The sequence below is a fragment of the Balaenoptera acutorostrata genome, chromosome 4 (genome assembly GCF_949987535.1).
Source record: "Balaenoptera acutorostrata chromosome 4, mBalAcu1.1, whole genome shotgun sequence".
NCBI lineage: Eukaryota > Metazoa > Chordata > Mammalia > Artiodactyla > Balaenopteridae > Balaenoptera > Balaenoptera acutorostrata.
Window position 1 is genome coordinate 10,064,088 of NC_080067.1, and position 19,835 is coordinate 10,083,922.

The window sequence follows — 19,835 nt, forward strand, 5'->3', positions numbered from 1 at the left end:
CACCTAATTATGATTTATGGTGGTTTCTATATGTTTCAGATTCATAGAAGTAAGAGTAAGAGCTATGCCGGCTACATTTCATTTCATATCTCCTTTTGTGTTCTGTGTGCCAGACTCTGTGCTCATTGCTTTCAGATGTCCTATTTCATCTAACGTGACCCCTTTGTTACAGAGGAAGAAACTAAGGTTTACAATAAACTTACACATATTGAACAGTGAAGTCGTAATTCAAATCCAGGCAGAATTGGCTCTATAATCTGCAGAGCCAGTGTAAAATAAAAATGAATGGCCCTTTAAAAAAAAAATTAGTGGGAATTTCAAGATGGCAACAGCAGATCATTAAACCAAGCATTCTGAGAAGTGCGGGGTCACACTGATTGTACACAGTGAAGCCAGCCCGGAACCCAAACTATCCTGTAAGATATTCATGTTCTTTCCATTTTTATAGTGTGCTTATCTGCTGTGCCCTCAGAAGTGCATTTCTAAAAGTAAGGTAAATGTCCCTGACAGTGAAAATAATACATTAATCATCTTCAGCCAGATGACTTCTGTAACATGCTATAGCAGAATATGGCGCTAGTTACCCTTAGATGTGTGTGTGTGTGTGTGTGTGTGTGTGTGTGTGTGTGTGTTGTGTTGTGTGTGTGTATGCATTCAGTGGCTTATAATATGAGTAGGCAAATTAGAAAGATAGCAACTTTAATAAATATGAATTAGTTGTGTAGTGCTACAGACAACCAAAGGATCCTTTAAATAGAAACAATATGACATTTATATCTGGTGCTGGGCAGATTCCTGGTAGATATTTCCTGCAAATCCCATCTCTCAACTAGATAGAACATGGAAAACTGAGAAGGTGTTACTGAGGTATACATAGTAGATGCTCAATGAATATGAATTCATATTTCTGCTCTCCTGTTTTCATGATGCCTGTTTTCATTTCTGTGACTTAAGCTTGATTTCATCACTGAGAGCAGCTCCGTCATTCCCAATGGAAGTGAGAAAGTTCTTGGGGAACATGGGTCCTCGGCAGCACTGTACGTTATTAATGAACTGGCATTTCTTACACTTCGAAGTCTGGCTAATATATTTGTGATTATAGAGTAAAAATTTATTTTACAATACCTAGTGGCAAGGTAAGGAGGCTGATTGTATATTCCTCTCTACTCTGCACTCAAAGAATTGGTTTACTCAAATACAGAAATCCATTTTATAGCCTCAAGAATTTTTGCGAGTCTAGAAATTGGTCTTAAATATTGGAGAAAGAAACTAACGTCGGACAGGTTGATCATTTCTTTGAAGTGCTCTATTGTTTGTTACCTCTTTGGCCAAGCTGGTGCTTCACATTACGGTGGCCGTGGCATGGACTTGGGTACAATGATTTATAACTAGTGTGTTCTGGTTTCCTTATCAGACATTAGTTCCCATCAGCTTTCTCTTCATAATAATGATTCATAGAGCTTCTTTGATATCCAGCCAGCACCTTCCCAATAAAATTCTATGATCCATGACATAATTACTCTTAATCCTTTGAACTTTATTTTCAGCTGTACTAACAAAATTAGGGCTTGCGGTAACCATAGTTGACTCAGTTATCCCTTTATTTTTGTATAGAATCTCATCTGCATTATCTAAAAATATGTAATTGTTTTAATTTTTGAAGAAGTCATTCATTCTCTTAATTGGGCTGTACTACATTTTATAGTGTAAGAGTTTTACTTACTCATATCACTTATTAAAGTTGATTTTATTATTTCTATTTGTGGGACAGTGTGGTTGAATTTTCCTGTGCGTTTATGCTACCCTAAGCTGTACTGCTCACCTGTATATTTCCTATTGATGACTGTTAGAATCTTTGGGCCCGAAGAATAACATCAGTATAATATAAAATAGCAGTTAGAAGCACAGGCTTTGAAATGAAACAGACCTGTTTAACCACTTAGAGCCTTGGTTTCTTCATCTGTGTAATGGAGATGAAAAATAGTGGTACCTGCTTCATGGAGTGCCTATGAAAATTAAATCATAATATATAAAAATCAGTGTTCAGTTTGGAATAAACATTCAATATATGTTTAGCACTGCTTTTGTTGTCATTATCTGTCATTATAATTACTGAATTAAGATATCATGGCTCTGTCAATATGATGTACCATGTGATTCATGAACCCTTCCAGCTCTGGCTTTGGCTTTCTGTGTTTGCTTCACTGAAGCATACAAGCTTCTACTTAAGTGGAAACATAATAGTTATCCTTTGCACCAGTGCTTCTCAAGAGATAGTGTAGAAGTGGAGAGTAAACTTTTAGAAACAGATCATAGCAATTTGGCACAATAATTTTATGTTCTTGAAGGTAATAAATTTTGTGGGTCTTTATCTCATGGGAATGAATTGAAATTGTTTCTTTTATATCATGCAAGTAATATTAGTCTAAATAATTGCTGATGCTACTGTCTGTTGCTGTTGGGAGAAAGTTGTTTACATGGTGGAGAAAGGGTTATTTAGCAAAATGAAACTATAGCCCATATTGAGTCCAGGTTTCTAATTTTAGTCAATCTTAGCAGTTGCATGATACATTAAAATTTATTTAAATCTGCCCTCTGATATGGGTGTGGTTACCTTTAAGAAAATGATTTTATAATTACCCTGTTTTTAGAAGTAGTTTTTCTTCTGTTTTTTGTAGTAGAATATATGTGGGAGTCTCCTGATGTAGCAGATATGCCATATATAAATGCATTTGTTGCATTTTGCTAATAAATGGATTTAACAATTAGAATTAATAATTAGTATAAAAATATTAATTGTACAAACATTGGCTAAAGTCATTCCAAATAAGCTTATCTTAATTTTAAATAAATTGATGATATTTATCTTGAAATATGGGAGTAAGACCCCTTGAAATCTTGAATGTTATATAATAATTTGCTTATTAATGCGATTATTTTATGTATTTTAGTGCATTATCTCCTGGATAATTGTAGCTGGTTTTTCTGTTAGGAAATGTTAAATCAACTTACTATTTAGGTTAAACAAAGTTAATTTGCAATTAAATATTTAATACTTTCTAAGTGATATTATAAAATAATATTTCCTAAAAGTAATTTATACTGTTTTTCATTAACTTTATGAAAGATTACTCCTGTTGCACCTAAAATGAAATTTCTCTTACTTTAATTCAGATAATTAACATCATGAGTTGTCTTTTGCTTGCCAATTATTGATAAGTATTAGACTTTTTAAAAATTAAGTTCTGTAGGGGCCTGTCAGTGCATGCGTACTAATTTCCAAAATAAAACATTGATTGTATCATTTCCAACTTTCCAAGGTAATTCCTAAGAGTTGCTGTTTGGTATCTTCATTGTTTTTTCTCTTTTTTTAAATTAATTAATTTATTTATTTTTGGCTGTGTTGGGTCTTCGTTTCTGTGCAAGGGCTTTCTCCAGTTGCAGCGAGCGGGGGCCACTCACTGTCGCGGCCTCTCCCGTTGTGGAGCACAGGCTCCAGACGCGCAGGCTCAGTAGTTGTGGCTCACGGGCCTAGCCGCTCCGCGGCATGTGGGATCTTCCCAGACCGGGGCACGAACCCGTGTCCCCTGCATTGGCAGGCAGATTCCTAACCACTGCGCCACCAGGGAAGCCCGGTATCTTCATTTTTAATATGAGAATAAGAATGTCCTGTGATTTCATCACTTGGGAATTATTTTTGTGCAGAAGCCTCTAAAATATTACTGTTACAATTCCATCCCTGAGTATGTCTTGTTTTGAGTCCAAAAGACCCTTAATCACAGCAGATTCAAATACAAAGATTCAATACTGTTTTCTTAATACATAATACTATAAATACTCTTTTATAAAAAGACCAAAAATTGAAGTTTAAAAATAACAGTTTTTGCTAGGCCAGAGTAACTGTTTTATTATCACTCTTAAATATATTGAATCTGTATATTTTCGACTACATATTATACTTTGATATAAATAGAATACATAATAAGCATCTGTGGGATATGCAATTAATGTCACTTTTGAGGAAAGACCCTCATAACACACTTGGGCTTTGGCATTCTTAAATTACGAGCTCTTTACAGCACACATGGGATAGATTCCATATCTCCCAAATGTTTTTTATACATCTTTCATTTCCCTTATTTCCTATTTTCTGGATTAGCAGTTGTTTTGCTGTGGTGGTTTCTAGTAATTTAATTGAGGAGGCTGTTGGTTATTGATAAATAATCTGCTAAATTGTGGTATAGTTTCAGAATATTTATATCACATTTTATTTGTTCTAACACATATCAGTGTGATTATGTATGACTACCAAGTTTTTTAAACTGATACTGGAAGTATAAACATAGGGTAAAAATATAACTCTCAGTCATCAAAGTCAATATAATTACCCACCTTAAAAATTCTCTCTCTCAACAGGTTAAGAAATGGCTTCCTATTCTAAACACAGTTAATGATTGAAATATTCTTTTCTTTTCAATGAGCTTTATGTTATGTATTAAACATAAAATACAGAATGAGGAATTAGAAGGTGAAGAGCCAATGATACCTTGTCATACAGCACTGGGCATTCCCCCCAAATTACTCCTTTTGAAAAAGCTGGCTTTTTCCCCCTCCTACAATATATGAAGAATTATGGTTAAGAATTGTGGGGAAGAATAATAAATTATTTGAAATATTGGTTAATAATTGTTAATATTTTTTATTTCCTGTGGACTAGGCATTGTCCCTAAAGGCTTTATGTTGATTATCTTATCTGTCCTCACAACACATTGGGATAGATGCTGTGATCATCTGCATTTTGTAGATGAGGAAATCAAGGCTTATAAAGGCTTATTTAGATCAACTAACTACCAAGAAGCTGAGCCAGGCTTTGAACTCCTGAGCCTACATTCATACTCTAATTTGACTAGAAATATGAGTGTGGTAGAAAACTAAGGTACCCAAAGGTACTATGTATCAGATGGGGCCATGAGTCAAATGCAGGGTGAGCAGGTAAGCAGCAAAGACCAGACAGGTATGAGGCCCGAAATCAGAGGAGTCTTGTTAGTGGTGATCAGAAACCAGCCTGGTGGGCTTCCCTGGTGGCGCAGTGGTTGAGAGTCTGCCTGCCAGTGCAGGGGACACAGGTTCGAGCCCTGGTCTGGGAAGATCCCACATGCCGCGGAGCAGCTGGGCCCGTGAGCCACAACTACTGAGCCTGTCCATCTGGAGCCTGTGCTCCGCAACAAGAGAGGCCGCGATAGAGGCCCACGCGCCGCGATGAGGAGTGGCCCCCGCTTGCTGCAACTAGAGAAAGCCCTCGCACAGAAACGAAGACCCAACACAGCCAAAAATAAATAAATTAATTAATTAAAAAAAAAAAAAAAAAGAAACCAGCCTGGTAAGGAGGAAATGGAAAATCAAAGACACTGGAGAGCCTGAGAGCCATAGCCATGCCAAGAATCAGGACAGAAAGAGCACAGCATCTTCTGCACAAAGGTAGCAGCAGCAGAGATGTAGGTAAAATAATAAGCCATCGCCTGAGGCTTAACTCTTCTTGTCCAGGTCCAATACTGGCCTTATTTAGGTCAGGCCACTGGATAGAAAAATAAGAAAGCAAGTGGAGAAAGGGTGTTCTGCTACTTTAATCTTTAACTTGACCTACAAAAAGAGTTAATTGATGAAATAGAAGAAATGGAATCTGTACTGACAAAGTAATCATGAATTTTAAGATAGACAGGCCAAGAAGGAAATGCTGTGCCTAGTTACACATGCAGAAATTTAGGAAAATTACCATCCACACATCTTTCTAGGTAAAAATATACTCTTCCCACTGAAAGGTGAACAAAAATGAATTCAAAAGGGGAAAGCAGTTTCTTAAAGGACTGCTCAAAAGCAATGTAACCAGTAAGATATGATGTTTACAACTGAATGCAGTTGTCAAAAATAATCATCTAAAGAGCAGTCAAAATAATTTATAACATTATTTGGATCTTAGATCTACTTAATTCTAGTGAATAATTCAAAGTGGGAAAGAAGTATAAAAGTTTGCATAATTTATCACACGTGAAGGAATATATACTATTTCATTGATATTTATAATCACTAAAGAAGTTTTTGGTTTTATAAAACTTCTATAAAATAGTATCCATGCAGTAGGATTGTGAGTTTTAAATGAAAAAATATCATTTAGAGCACAGTAGTTGGCATGTTGTAAACACTCAAAAATGTTCATAGGTATTAACTTTCATGTGCTAAGTCCAATTGCCTGGCTCATAAGACTCACTAAGTAGTCATAATAACAACAACAACAACAAGAGCTTACAAAGGAAGCATAAAACAATAAAACAAGATGACAAATGATACTGTCAAACAGTAGGTATAGTACTATACCTAAGTGCTTTAAGCTCTCCTAATAAAAGACTATTCTTGATTGACTTTATGGACAAAATCCAACTACATGCTACTTAAAAGAGACAGCTAAAATACATTGATATGGTTTGGTAAAGGAATACAGAAATGGCAATAGTAATACCAAAAAATACACTTTGAAATGAAAACATTGAAAAAGAGTATTCTTTATTAATAAAACATTCAATTATAATAGCCTTGAATTTTGGTGTGTAAGATCTATGACAGCAAACAGTTTGTCTGCCTTGTTCATTAATATATCCCAGATGCCTCCCTAACAGAACCCACTACATGGTTAAGTATTCAGTAAATATTTTTGAATCAATGCGTGAATGGGATGGAGGTAAAAACAAAGGAAGTAAAGGTCACAAACCAATTATATAAGGAACTGATTATTCAAAATATCATTGGTGGAAAATCTGCTATTTTGAGGAACATCAACTAATAATTATTTAAAAAATGAAAACTCTAAATAATTACTAGAAAATGTACATGAAAATATAACTATAACCAATCTTCCAATGACCATGGATTTTTCTAAGAAAAGTAGCAATGAAAGACATTTTAGAGAGTAAGTTTGAAATATGACTACTCCAAAATTTCATTCCAATAAAATTCAGTGCAAAGACAAACTTTTTTTGCAATGTACACAAAATATATAAAGAATATAAAGCAAATTTGTATTCTTTATATAAAATAAGCCCTTAAAATTAGTAAGAAACCACTTTACCTATAAAGTAGAAAAATAAAGTGAACCAACAATGCATAGGAAAAAAAAAATCAATGGCCAACAAATATAGTAAAAAGGTTTCAACTATTCAAATATTTAAAGAATTATAAATTAAATAGCAAAATATAATTTTCATTCAGGTTGATTAGGGTTGGAGAAAATTTTACTCAATGCTGATATAATTAATTTAGGAGTTGATTGGGAAAGTGAGTAAAACACCTGATAAACTTGGGCTCCTTGACTCATGATTCTACTTTCAAGCTTTAAGGGAATCAGGGAGCAGAGGTCTATATAAAGATGTTTATCACAGTATTATTTATGATATGAAATGGGAACTAATTTCTAATAATAAAGGAAATAATAGGGTAAATAAGTCCATTTGATGAAATTATGCCATAATTTAAATGCTGTATTTGTGGACTCTGTAATCCCAAGAGGTGATGCGTATGATATAGTCTAAGTGAAAAATCAGGAAGAGAAACCACATACAATCTATTTTCCTAGTTTTAAAAATTATATATGTTTTAAATGAAAATTAGCCTGGAAGTAGTGTTAACACTGGTTATCTCTGAAAGGGAATAAAGAATCGTGTTGATTTTCTTTATACTTTTTGCTGTTTTCTCAATTGTCTCAATTTAATCATAGATTGATCTTGTAAGATTTTTTAAAATATAAGGGCAAACATAAGGTACTTAATTACTATTAGTGGGCACATACATCAGTATCCAGAAAACTGAAATACTTTGAAGACATATTTGAACCATTATCAGTAATCTTTGAAGAATTAAGAAAAGTGGAGGTCATGGCAAGAATACTTAAAGTAAAAGAAAATGTCTGTTTTAACATCTGCAGTGCAATAAAATGTATTTACCTCAATCTCTGACAATATTTTATCACTTTTAAAAAATAGATAATCTGTAATTCTTTGAAAGGGAAATTATTTTATATAGATCTAGCATGTGTTCACCAGAATAGTTCGGACAAGATAGAACTGCATTTTCTTTTCTGTCAAATTACCAGATTAGAGAAAAACTTTTGACTGAAGGTTTTTATTTCACCATTTTCTTGTAATATTCTTTTGCTCAAAATGGAGGATTTGAAGACGGAGTGATACTACATTTAGGCTGAAATGTAGCTTTACTTAACAACCATGTTCAAAGAGTATCCATGAGTGTGCTGTGACCTAGGTGGAATGGGGTCCTGGTGGCCTGCCACAGGGCTTTGTTATTGGCCCTGCACAGAATCCCAGCATTCTGGGATTAAGAGTCTTTTGGAAGGTCACTCTTGTAGCTACTCATGAAATGCTTCAATCTCAATTGTACCATTCCTATTTAGTAATTGAATATCTCAACTTGACCAGTCCCTTGTTGGGGAGTTTGGTACCATCACAGATAGTTGCTTATTTCATGGCTGATTTGACTTACCTGTCCACTATACCTCCCAGTGTAACATAACAGATATTTTAATTCCTGATAAATGTTAGGGACTTGTTCACAGGGTGCTCACAACATTACAAAGTGAAAAAATAAGTGAGGTTTGAAATAATATAGACTTAGATTAAATCATGGCTTTAAGGGCTGGCAAGATGGTGGAGAAGAACGTGAGCTTACCCCTTCTTACAAAAACACCAAAATCAAAACTAACTACTGAACAAACATTGACCAAAAAAAATGCTTGAACCTACCAAAAAAGATACCCTACATCCAAAGACAAAGAAGAAGCCACAAGACAGGAGGAGGGGCACAATCGTGATAAAATCAAATCCCATCCCTGCTGGGTGGGCAACCCACAAACTGGAAAACAGTTATATCACAGCAGTTCTCCTACAGGAGTGAAAGTCCTGAGCCCCACGTCCGGCTTCCCAGCCTGGGGGTCTGGCAATGGGAGGAGGAGCCCCCAGAGAATCTGGCTTTGAAGGCCATCAGGGTTTGGTTGCAGGAGCTCCACAGGACTGAGGGAAACAGAAACTCCACTCTTGGAGGGTGCACACAAGGTCATGTGTCCACCAGGACCCAGGGGAAAAAGCAGTGACCTCATAAGAGACTGGGACAGACCTACCTGCTAGTATTGGAGGGTCTCCCATGGAGGCGGGGGACAGCTGTGGCTCACTGTGGGGACAAAGACACTGGAAGCAGCAGCTCTAGCACGTACTCATTGGCTTGAACCCTCCTTGAGGCCGCCATTTCCTCCCCAAGACCTAGCCCCACCCAACAGCCTATAGGCCCCAGTGCTGGCCTCAGGCCAGACAACCAACAGGGTGGGAACACAGCCCCACCCGTCAGCCGACAGGCTGCTTCAAGTCTTCCTCAGCACACAGCTGGTCAATAAACACACCCCCTGACATGGCCCTGCCCACCAGAGGGACAAGACCCAGTTCCACCCCCCAGTGGACAGGAACCAGACCCTCACACAAGGAAGCTTGCACAAGCCTCTTAGACAGCCTCATCCACCAGACGGCAGACAGCAGAAGCAAGAAGAACTACAATCCTGCAGCCTGCAGAATGGAAACCACATTCACAGAAAGTTAGACAAAATGAGATGGCAGAGGCATATGTCCCAGATGAAGGAAGAAGATAAAAACCCAGAAGAACAACTGAGTGAAGTGCAGATAGGCAATCTACCCAAAAAAGAATCCAGAGTAACGATAGTGAAGATGATCCAAGATCTCAGAAAAAGAATGGAGGCACAGATCGAGAAGATGCAAGACATGTTTAAAAAAGACCTAGAAGAACTAAAGAAAAAGCAAACAGAGATGAACAATACAATAACTGAAATGAAAAATACACTAGAAGGAAACAACAGCAGAGTAACTGAGGCAGAAGAACGGATAAGTGAGCTGGAAGACAGAATGGTGGAAATCACTGCCATGGAACAGAATAAAGAAAAAAGACTGAAAAGAAATGAAGACAGTCTGAGAGACCTCTGGGACAACATTAAACACACCAACATTTGTATTATAGGGGTCCCAGAAAGAGAAGAGAGAAAGGACCTGAGAAAATATTTGAAGAGGTAATAGCTGAAAACTTCCCTAAGATGGGAAAGGAAACAGTCACCCAAGTCCAGGAAGCACAGAGAGTCCCAGGCAGGATAAACCCAAGGAGATACACTCCAAGACACATAGTAATCAAACTGGAAAAAATTAAAGACAGAGAAAAAAATATTAAAAACAACAAGGGAAAAGCAATAACATAGAAGGGAACTCTCATAAGGCTATCAGCTGATCTCTCAGCAGAAACTCTGCAGGCCAGAAGGGAGTGGCATGATATATTTAAAGTGATGAAAGGGAAGAACCTACAACCAAGAATACTCTACCCAGCAAGGCTCTCATTCAGATTTGACCGAGAAATCAAAAGCTTTATAGACAAGTAAAAGCTAAGAGAATTCAGCACCACCAGACCAGCTTTGCAACAAATGCTAAAGGAACTTATCTAAGCGGAAGAGAAAAGGCCACTACTAGAAACAAGAAAATTATGAATGGAAAAGCTCACTAGTAAAGGCAAACATAAAGATAGGAAATCATCTGCACACATATATGACATCAAAACCAGCAATTGTGATAAGAGGAGAGTGCAAATGCAAGATATTGGAAATTGATTGGAAATTAAAAGACCAGCAACTTAAAACAATCTTGTTTATATAATCAAAAGAAAGCAGGAGATATATTTGATAATAATATCAAATAAAGTAGACTTCAGAGCACAGAGAATTACCAGAGACAAAAGGGATATTACATAATGGTAAAAGGGTCAGTTCACCAAAAGGACTTAGCAGTCCTAAATGTGTGTGCATTAAACAACAGAGCTACAAAATACATGAACCAAAAACTGGTAGAACTGAAAGGAGAAAGACAAATCCATGTTTATAGTTTGAGACTATCAATAATTGATAGTACAACTAGACAAGAAATATAGAACTCAACAACTAAATATATCCTGGCCCATGAAACAAGCCTCAACAAATTTAATAGAATAAAAATCATACAGAGTATTTTCCCTGTTCAGGATAGAATCAGATTAGAAATAACAGTTAATGGGAAAACTTTCCAAACACTTGGAAACTAAATAACACACTTCCAAATAATCCCTGGATTGGAGAGGAAGTCTCGAGAGAAACTTTTAAAGATACATTTAACTGAATGAAAGTACAACATATCAAAATTTGTGGGACAGAGCTAAAGCAGTGCTAAAGGGTAAATTTATTGCACTAAATGCTTATGTTAGAAAAGAAGAAAACTCAAGTTAGTAATCTAAGCTTCCACTTAAGAACCTAGAAAAAGAAGGCAAAATAAACTCAAAGTAGGTAGAAGGAAGGAATAAAGGTAAGAATTGAAACCAATATAATTAAAAACAGTACAAAGATAATAGAATAAGAAGAAACAGAATAACAAGAAAAAGGAAACAAAAAGCTATTTCTTTGAAAAGGTTAATAAAATTAACAGGCATGAAAAAATGAGAGCAGGAGAGAAGTGGGTATGCTTATAAAAGAGCATAGGAAGGATCCTTGTGGTAATGGAATATTTCGGTATTATGACCTTGTGAATGGAATTCACAGACTCTCACTGTACTGTTTCTTCCAACTGCATGTGAATATACAATTATCTCAGAATAAATTTAATTAAAATAATGTCAGTTCAGATGGCTCACATCTTTTGCCCTTTTTACAAATTGGGTTTATTTATTTGCTTAGTATTGAGTTTTGAGAGTTTTCTATATAGTCTAGATACAAGTCTGTTGTCATTTGTTATTCACAGATAGTATCTTCCTGTCAGTGGCTTGTCTTTTCATTTCTTGTAAGTATCTTTCAAACATTTTTCATTTTGGTGAAATCCAATTTATCTACTGTTTCCTTATCAAATGTGTTTTTGGTGTCATATCTAAGAACTCTTTGTTTAACCTAAGTTTTCTTCTGATTGTTTTATGTATTATATTTAGGCCTGTGATCCATTTTGAGTTAATTTTTGTATAAAGTGAGAGGTATAGGTAAAGGTTAATTAGTTAATTATTTTTGGCAGAAGATATCCAGTTATTCTAGTGTCATTGTTGAAAGACTATCCTTTTTCCATTCAGTTGCCTTTGCATCTTTGTCAAAAATCAGTTGGTTTGATTTGTACGGGTTTATTTCTGATCTGTGTTTTTTGTTTCTGAGAGAGAAGTGTTAATCCAGCTATAACTGTAAATTTCTCTATTTTTGAATTCCAAACTACTTAGGTAGACACCTAAGATTGAGAATTAGTCACCCAGTATTCTTAACCCCATACAAATGGCACAATTTTCTTTTAATTTATGGCAGGCCACTCAGTTTTGTTTATTTCTTGGTACTTTCTGACACACAGAGAACATAATTCCAGTCATGTGTATGGTATGTACAGACGTGATAATAAAACTTTTAAATACAGTAGGCTTATGAACTTCGAGGAACCAGTGATTTCCAGTATGACCTTGGAATGCTGCAGCTAAAAGGGCTGTAACTATGGGGAAATGCAGTGTTTAGCACAGACCAGGACTTTGTGTGTGTGTGTGTGTGTGCTCCTTTCTAAAATTCTTCCCATGGTCTGAAATTTTTTCCAATTAAATGACTTCTTCCACTAGTGTTTTGGAGCCTAATAAATATATTGGACTAGTGAAAACAACCAAAAAGCAAATGATGGCATCTTCATTTAATGTATTTAAGTTTTAAATGCTTCCAAAATATCGAGCTTCTAATAAGAAGTATTTACAGTGAACATTAAAATGCTTCCAATACATATAAGAAGTTTCTATCATAACTTTTTTAGCTCTGCAACTAAGACCTCATTTATTAAATTTTATTTATTTATCAAAGCAATTCACGTATTACAGATGAGTATGTTGATACATTTTCTGGAATTTCCTGGAAGTACGTGATTAAGTTCACAGTGTTCAAATTCTTGCTTCTGATTAAGAACTGAGGTGATTGAAACACAAGACACACTAGACACCTGAGAAATACTGATGTGCTGAAGGCTGCCCGGCCAGGGTAGTTCATGACGGAGCATAACCCCTGCCCCAGCACCATTCTAGGTGTCAGGGATAAGAGTCATCCTTATCTTTGAGTTATACATCATGAACGGTATAACACTTTGCCAACCCCAGTGTTAAACTCACCCACCAGATCTGGGTCAACTTCAGGTTGTATCAGCGTTCTCTAGAGGGACCCGGTAGGACTGTGGCGGCACCGTTGTTGCGATGTCTTTAACTGAACATAAGCACAACGTACAGGAAAAACACGTATCGCCCCAAAACTCGACACACACAAAATACCGCCTAGTAACAGTCATAAAAAAGAAAAGTCCTCCAGAAAGACATTGGCAGAGTTGTTTTAAGTCTTAGTGGAACAGTGGGATGTCTTCTTTAAGCTGTCTGGTTTAACAGCAGAGTGATATGACTGTAAATCCAGTATTGCCTTTGAGTCTGTTAGCCAGTAGAATACATTTCGATTGGAAGGGATGTAATTTTTGTCCTCAAATCAGAACTGTAGGTTCTAAAGCAAGAAGGAGAATTTTTTAGGACTTCCAGGGAAATAATAGTTAAGTGTGGGCAAAAACCTTGGCATTATTAATTAGCCTCTCATATTCAGTTTCTCTCCCTCATTTCTCATCCTTGGCGTCTTTATTTCATGGGTCTCTGATTGTTTTTCTATTCTCAAACTCTTTCCATAACCAAGTAAGCCAGAGGCAAATTGAATATCTACAGCTAATTGCCCTAATAAGCGCTTTCCTATTGCTATATGGTAATTCATGTATAATATCATATTCCATTATTAAGTATACCTTGTAATTAACCTAATTTGTATCACTTAACATCAGTGATTACAGTGTGTGTCTCTGATAGGTCTCTGACCAGACTTAAGTTTCTACCCTTATTTTTTGACCTCTAGGGACTTGGCCTAATACATGTAAAACCTTTTATGGGAACTACTAGGACTTCAAACACATGCCTGTAAATGTCAAGTTTTCTAGAGAAGTGTCTCTTGACTAGCTTTTTAGACATTTGAGATCACCTAGTGCACATTTTGTGTGAAAATTCTAGGTTATCTTTCTGACTTTTGTAAAATTATCTTAAGGACCGCATTTCACCATTACATAAAATTTCATATGACCCACGATATCCAGTTAGAATCCTGCCTTCCTACTGTTAGTTCTTCCCTGACCTAAATGTTAGAAAAATGATGAGTTTGGTTAATGAAGAGAACCTCTTCCAAGCTCATAATTTCATAAGATGCTGTTTGACAAAGGCTGCCAATTAATTAAGAAAATTCATCATTTATTACAGTCAGTTTAAAAGGGTAAAAAATGAGAGCTCTTCTACCGCAAACTCTAAGAAAAACTTTTTCCTTCACTAATAGTGATACAGGTTAAACATTGCTAGAGCATATTGCTTTTTACTTCTTATTTTTGCTTTTGGCTGCTTTTGATTCTTCATCATATGTTTCTTTACCCCTCAAATTTCTTATTCTTATTTTTGTAGTTTTAAATACTAGATTTGTACCAGAATTTAAGTTCAGGAAAAGAAATATTGTTTGCAATTCAGTTTGGCTTATATATACACACTTTGTTTCTAAAATCTTCTTTCATTAAAATTCACCTTCTCTAATAAAAATAATGCTTTTGTTTTCATTTTACTTCATTTATTGTTAGACATTTTTGTATGATTTCATATAATGATTTTTTTACACCAACGTACCACCTCTAAAAGGTCCTTATTATGACTTGAACTATAAGTGGTATGTGGGATTAAAAAAAAAAGTCCAGACTTTGAAAAAAAATTTTAGTCATATTAAAATTAAATGTTATGCTACATGGAATTTGTGGGGGGAAATATGATACACCTTTTAAAAGATCTTAATTTAGAATCGATAATCATTGAAATAGACATAAGCCCTGATTAAGAGGTGTCAGAAACAATGTCAAGATGACTAGGACTTGGAGAAAAGACTGAGTTATGGTCTGAGTGATCCCATCTGTGCTGAGCAGGTTTGGCTTTTACTAAAGAGAGCATCTGACCTAACTAAGTCACTGGGTCTTAAACAATTAAAAATGGTTGAAGTGTGAACAGTGACCCTCGTGGACACTCTCTGAAAGAGCTAACGTCCGCAAGTGTGAAGATGATCCATCTCTACACCAAGGGTGGGAGGAGGGGAAGGATTATTACTCCAAGTGTATTTTAGTGGGTAGCATTTTATCATGTTGATGCCTGGTACATACTGTAGGCTTAGTTTATTCGTATTACTGATTTATAATTAAAAGGGTTTTATCTTATTTGAAGTAAATATTAAGAGAAAAATAATATTTATATGTTGTTTATACCCTCTTACAAGTTCCCGAAGCTGATATCAGGTTCCGGGTTGCACTGAATGCTTGCGAAAGTTGAGTTAAAGTCAGATTAAGAGTACTTCCTTTTATAGGGTTGCCACGTGGCTTTTCTATTTGCAGAGCCCTTAAAACAGTGTCTGGCACATAGGAAACACTTTCTAAGTGTTCATTAAATTTAAAAATAATAATAAATCATAGCAAGGATCATAAAATTCTAGTTAAGACTGCATACCTCTAAATAATAATAAAAATGATGAATAATATTACTCCTTCAAATTGAAAATTAATGGTAAATGGTTCTTTCCAGAGCCATGAGTCCCCATACACCAAATTGCTCTAGTTTAGCCCATCAGTAAGTAGCTGTCTTTTCTGCAGCTTGATGGGCTCCAGGGGGGAGGAGGGCCTCTGCCTCTTGGTGTTCACAACGACAGTGTCAGATCAGGGCAGACTGGCTTCTAAGACGACTTTCTTCTTGTCTTTGAATGTTCACTCCCACTCTTCTTCTGTGGAAAATACAGTTTCAAAACAATAGGAAGTGTGAGGCGAGAGGGATCAGTTACCTAATCGTCCTCCTCCGTAGGTTCTGTTGCTGGTGGTGGAGAGTGCACGGGCTGCCCAGAGCGCATCTCTAGGCTTGCTCCTGGCTCCCCTCCACCACATAGGCTCCCTGCCTGTGCAGCCTGTTATTCTCTGTCTCCCCTCCTCCCTGCGTCTCCTTCCTGGCCTGCCCCTCCCTCATCACATCCCCTGCTCCGATCGATCGTGCATTCTGCTGGTGTTAGGACATAAACGCCAGAGAAAGAGGAGGAAGGGAGACAAATGAAACGCAGAGAAAGGGTTTTTTTTTAATGTTTGCCAGCCATATATTTAAGCCACTGTCTAGATTTTATATAGTCTCACTGTTTCTCTTCTGTCAGGCGACCCTGAACATTGACACCCTCCCGCCACACCCCCCTTTTAAACTGCTTTAAGGATCTCTGGACAAACAAGGTTTGACTGATTTCCTGGTACCAGTTCTACAGCCTTAGGTTTAACGTTTGCCTCCCAAGCCCAGCATTCTGGAATAAGGTCCCAAGACAGTGGAAGACTAGCCCATCTCACCCAGGACCAGCGCTTCACAACCAAAGGGTGGGTCCCCATAGTGACCCGACTGCTCCCAGCCAGCTTCCGACCCACATACGATTAGCCTCTTTTTATTATTTTTTAAAATTTTTATTGGAGTAGAGTTGATTTACAGTGTTGTGTGGGATTAACATATATACACTACTATATATAAGACAGATGACTAATAAGGACCTACTGTATAGCACAGGGAACTCTACTCAGTATTCTGTAATAACCTAAATAGGAAAAGAATCTGAAAAAGAAATATGTATATATATATAAAACTGGCCTCTTTGCTTCTGGTTGCTCTGTTCTACTAGTTGATGAGAAGTTTGGCTTTTCACCTAGCTGTTCTTAGATTTATAAGTTTTCTCATTAAGGAAATTTGATTAAGCTGTGTATATCAATTTTTTCTTAGTTTCTTTAGTTTAAGCCTTTCACTTGATTTCGTTAATTTTATGGGGTTTTTTTTCAGTTTAGTGGTTTTGAAAAAATAGAACTGTTTCAGCCATCATTCATTCAGCAACCACTAATTATTATTAAGCACCTACTGATATCAACATTGTGCTTTATGTTTGGGTATTTGAAAGATTATTAATTAGAACAGGGAACAGCCACTCTAAAAGGCTAGATGAGAACTAGTAGAAAGAATCTGGGGGGCATGGGCATATTTTGAATCAGCAAGTGGAAAAATCTTATATCAAAAATTATTTGCAAAATGGCTGGTTTAGGATTGGTGACTGCCTTCATCCTGATGTCTCAGCAGAGGCTCAAGAGTCCCCAGCCACCAGAAATTTGATGGATGAGTTGCCTTATGAATGAGAGATTGGACAAAAGGGCGAATAAAGTCCAATATTAAGGTTGCACATCTTTGAAAATAACACAGATGACTAGGTTCATTCCTATTAAAAATAACCAAATCAATTTTTTTAAACCAACAATAATCAGTTTTTTTTTTTTTTAAAGCAACATACCCGTGTTTTCATATTGAGAATGACCATGGTCCTTCTGAAGCATGGTCTCTTTAACAAGTTTACACGTATTTTAATGAAACGTTATTACTCAAAATATTTCTAGAACTCCCTCTTTGGAATTGTCATTATTACTAGTATAGGAGCCACATTAGAAACCTGATTCATGGCTGGGTAACCAAATCATCAAAAAAAGGTTTTGTCTAATGTTGTTTCTCATGTTGTTTACCACATTTGGCTCTAATTAGAAGTGTTAGTTACTTTCACGAATAAAACTCATCCTCAAAACACACCACTCAGCCTCTCTGGGAGGTATTCAAACAACCTACCATGGCTCTGAATGAATCCTTTCATCTATAAATTTTGGTATCTTTGTTTAAAAAAAAGAATCAGTTTCATTACTTTCTAGTCACATGCTCTATGTATTTTATTATTAATGTGTGGAAAATTGATGTTAAGTATTATACAGCAAAGCCAAGACAATACACTGATACTACTTGATGATGAAATTTTCTTCTGAAGTATTACTTTGAAGTAAAACTGTGGATTACCTAAAAGAGAATCCAGTCTGAGATGGCTGTCCTTTTCTACAAGATACTAATTCGTCCAATGACACACTTGAGTTTTCTGAGTTTTGTTCTCTACTTGAGCCGTTTAATGACCACAGCCTCCTGAGGGATGGTGTTGACTCTTACAAACAAATGGGAATGTACAGGAGCCTTGAGATTGCCATAAACACAACAGGGCATTTGAAGGACCGTGGCAACGGAGAGAGCAGGGTTCTGGCTCCCGTAGCGGCCAGCCTTCAAAAGAGCTGAGCCAATAGACTGCTGTGCCTTCTTTTGAACATAAGCTGGAAGTTAGAGGATCTGGGAGACAATTTGGTAGAGTTCTATAAAAAACCTTGCTTATAAGAAAGCAGCTAAAGGGAAATGGTAAATGGAGTAAAATGATACTGTCCCTTGGATTGTGAACCACAGTCCAGTTGGCCAGATTTGGATTTTTCAGCTATTGCCCAGCTGGTGAACAGTTCAAAACTATTTTCGATCATGTGATCCCACTGTGGCCAATTGGGTGGTTTGGCAGACAGCAACATAGTAAATATCTGTTCACACAAATTGTATGCATACTGCATTTGTCCATGTGCATTCTCTGCTTGTCTGTATTGATGATAACATCCCCACATAGATAGGTGGGTAAATCGTGTGTATAGGTCCATACCTGGATATTTATGCACAGTAATTATGTACTTTGATTCCTTCCTTCTAGGAAACAGAATGGTAGGAATAATCTAGTTAAATCAGTTTCTATGGGGATTTTTTTTTTTACTCCTTTTTTCATATTTCCTCTAGTTGTAAAAATTACAGTGATTACACATCATAAAGCCTATCTGTAATAAAACGCATCAGCTGGCCAAGGTTTTCATCGCTCACTCAATAATCCATTAATACAGCAACGCTGCCCAGGCATCTTTATAATACCAACTCGGAGGTAATTTTAATCAGCTAGACCAGCTGGTATTTAACAGCAGCTGCCGGAGACGCCACAAATATACTCAATAGCTGACATCTTTATTTGCGGTTTTTCAAGGGGAGAAGAGATTCTCCTGTGGTTACTTGTATTAAGCATTTAAAAGAAGGTGTAAAGTATATAGGGGTTTATACCTAAATGAGAAGGGGGAGGGAGTAATGATGAAACAAAGGTGATAAATTCTATCAGGAGCAGAGGTTTGTGAATGAAGAAACTGCTCAAGTGAATAAGAATACATTGGCTTTGGACTTTAGATCTTTTTCCGAGTTATGTTTACACTGATCTTGGATGTGGCTAGCAGTAAAAATGTGCTCTGCTGTGCAGCGTCCCGATACTCCTGTACTAGATTTGTAGTGTCCTTTACTAGGTAAAGCTGCGGAAAAGAATCTGAGTCTGTGAAAGAGAGGTCTGTTCGTGTGCATGTGTTCTGTCTCAGCCCCTGCACGCCATGTCCTGTTTTGTTGTTTTATGGAGATGTTTTATTAATGTTCGATTTTGATACTTTCAATGAAAAGTATCATCATCGATATGTACTGTCTAGTAGTAAACATGGAATGCCATTTCACACGGGGGTGTGTGAGCATCGGTGGGGGGGAACAGGCCTCGGCAACGTGAAGTCAACAGTCACAAACCCATTATAAATAAAAATTTAATTACACTTGGGGGAGCTTGGCTTACAAAGCTCAGAAATCCATAATGGAGCTTGCTGGTAATAAATGCCTGATCTGTTCGTTAAACTCCACTGTTCCCATCCTTTCCTTGCCTCCTTTTATAAAATACT

General features: G+C 36.6%; 1 protein-coding gene across 1 annotated transcript in view; it reads left to right on the forward strand.

The window, feature by feature from the left end:
- Nucleotides 1-19,835, forward strand: part of TBC1D5 (TBC1 domain family member 5) — a 534,463-nt gene that overhangs the window by 323,735 nt on the left and 190,893 nt on the right. The window lies entirely within an intron of this gene.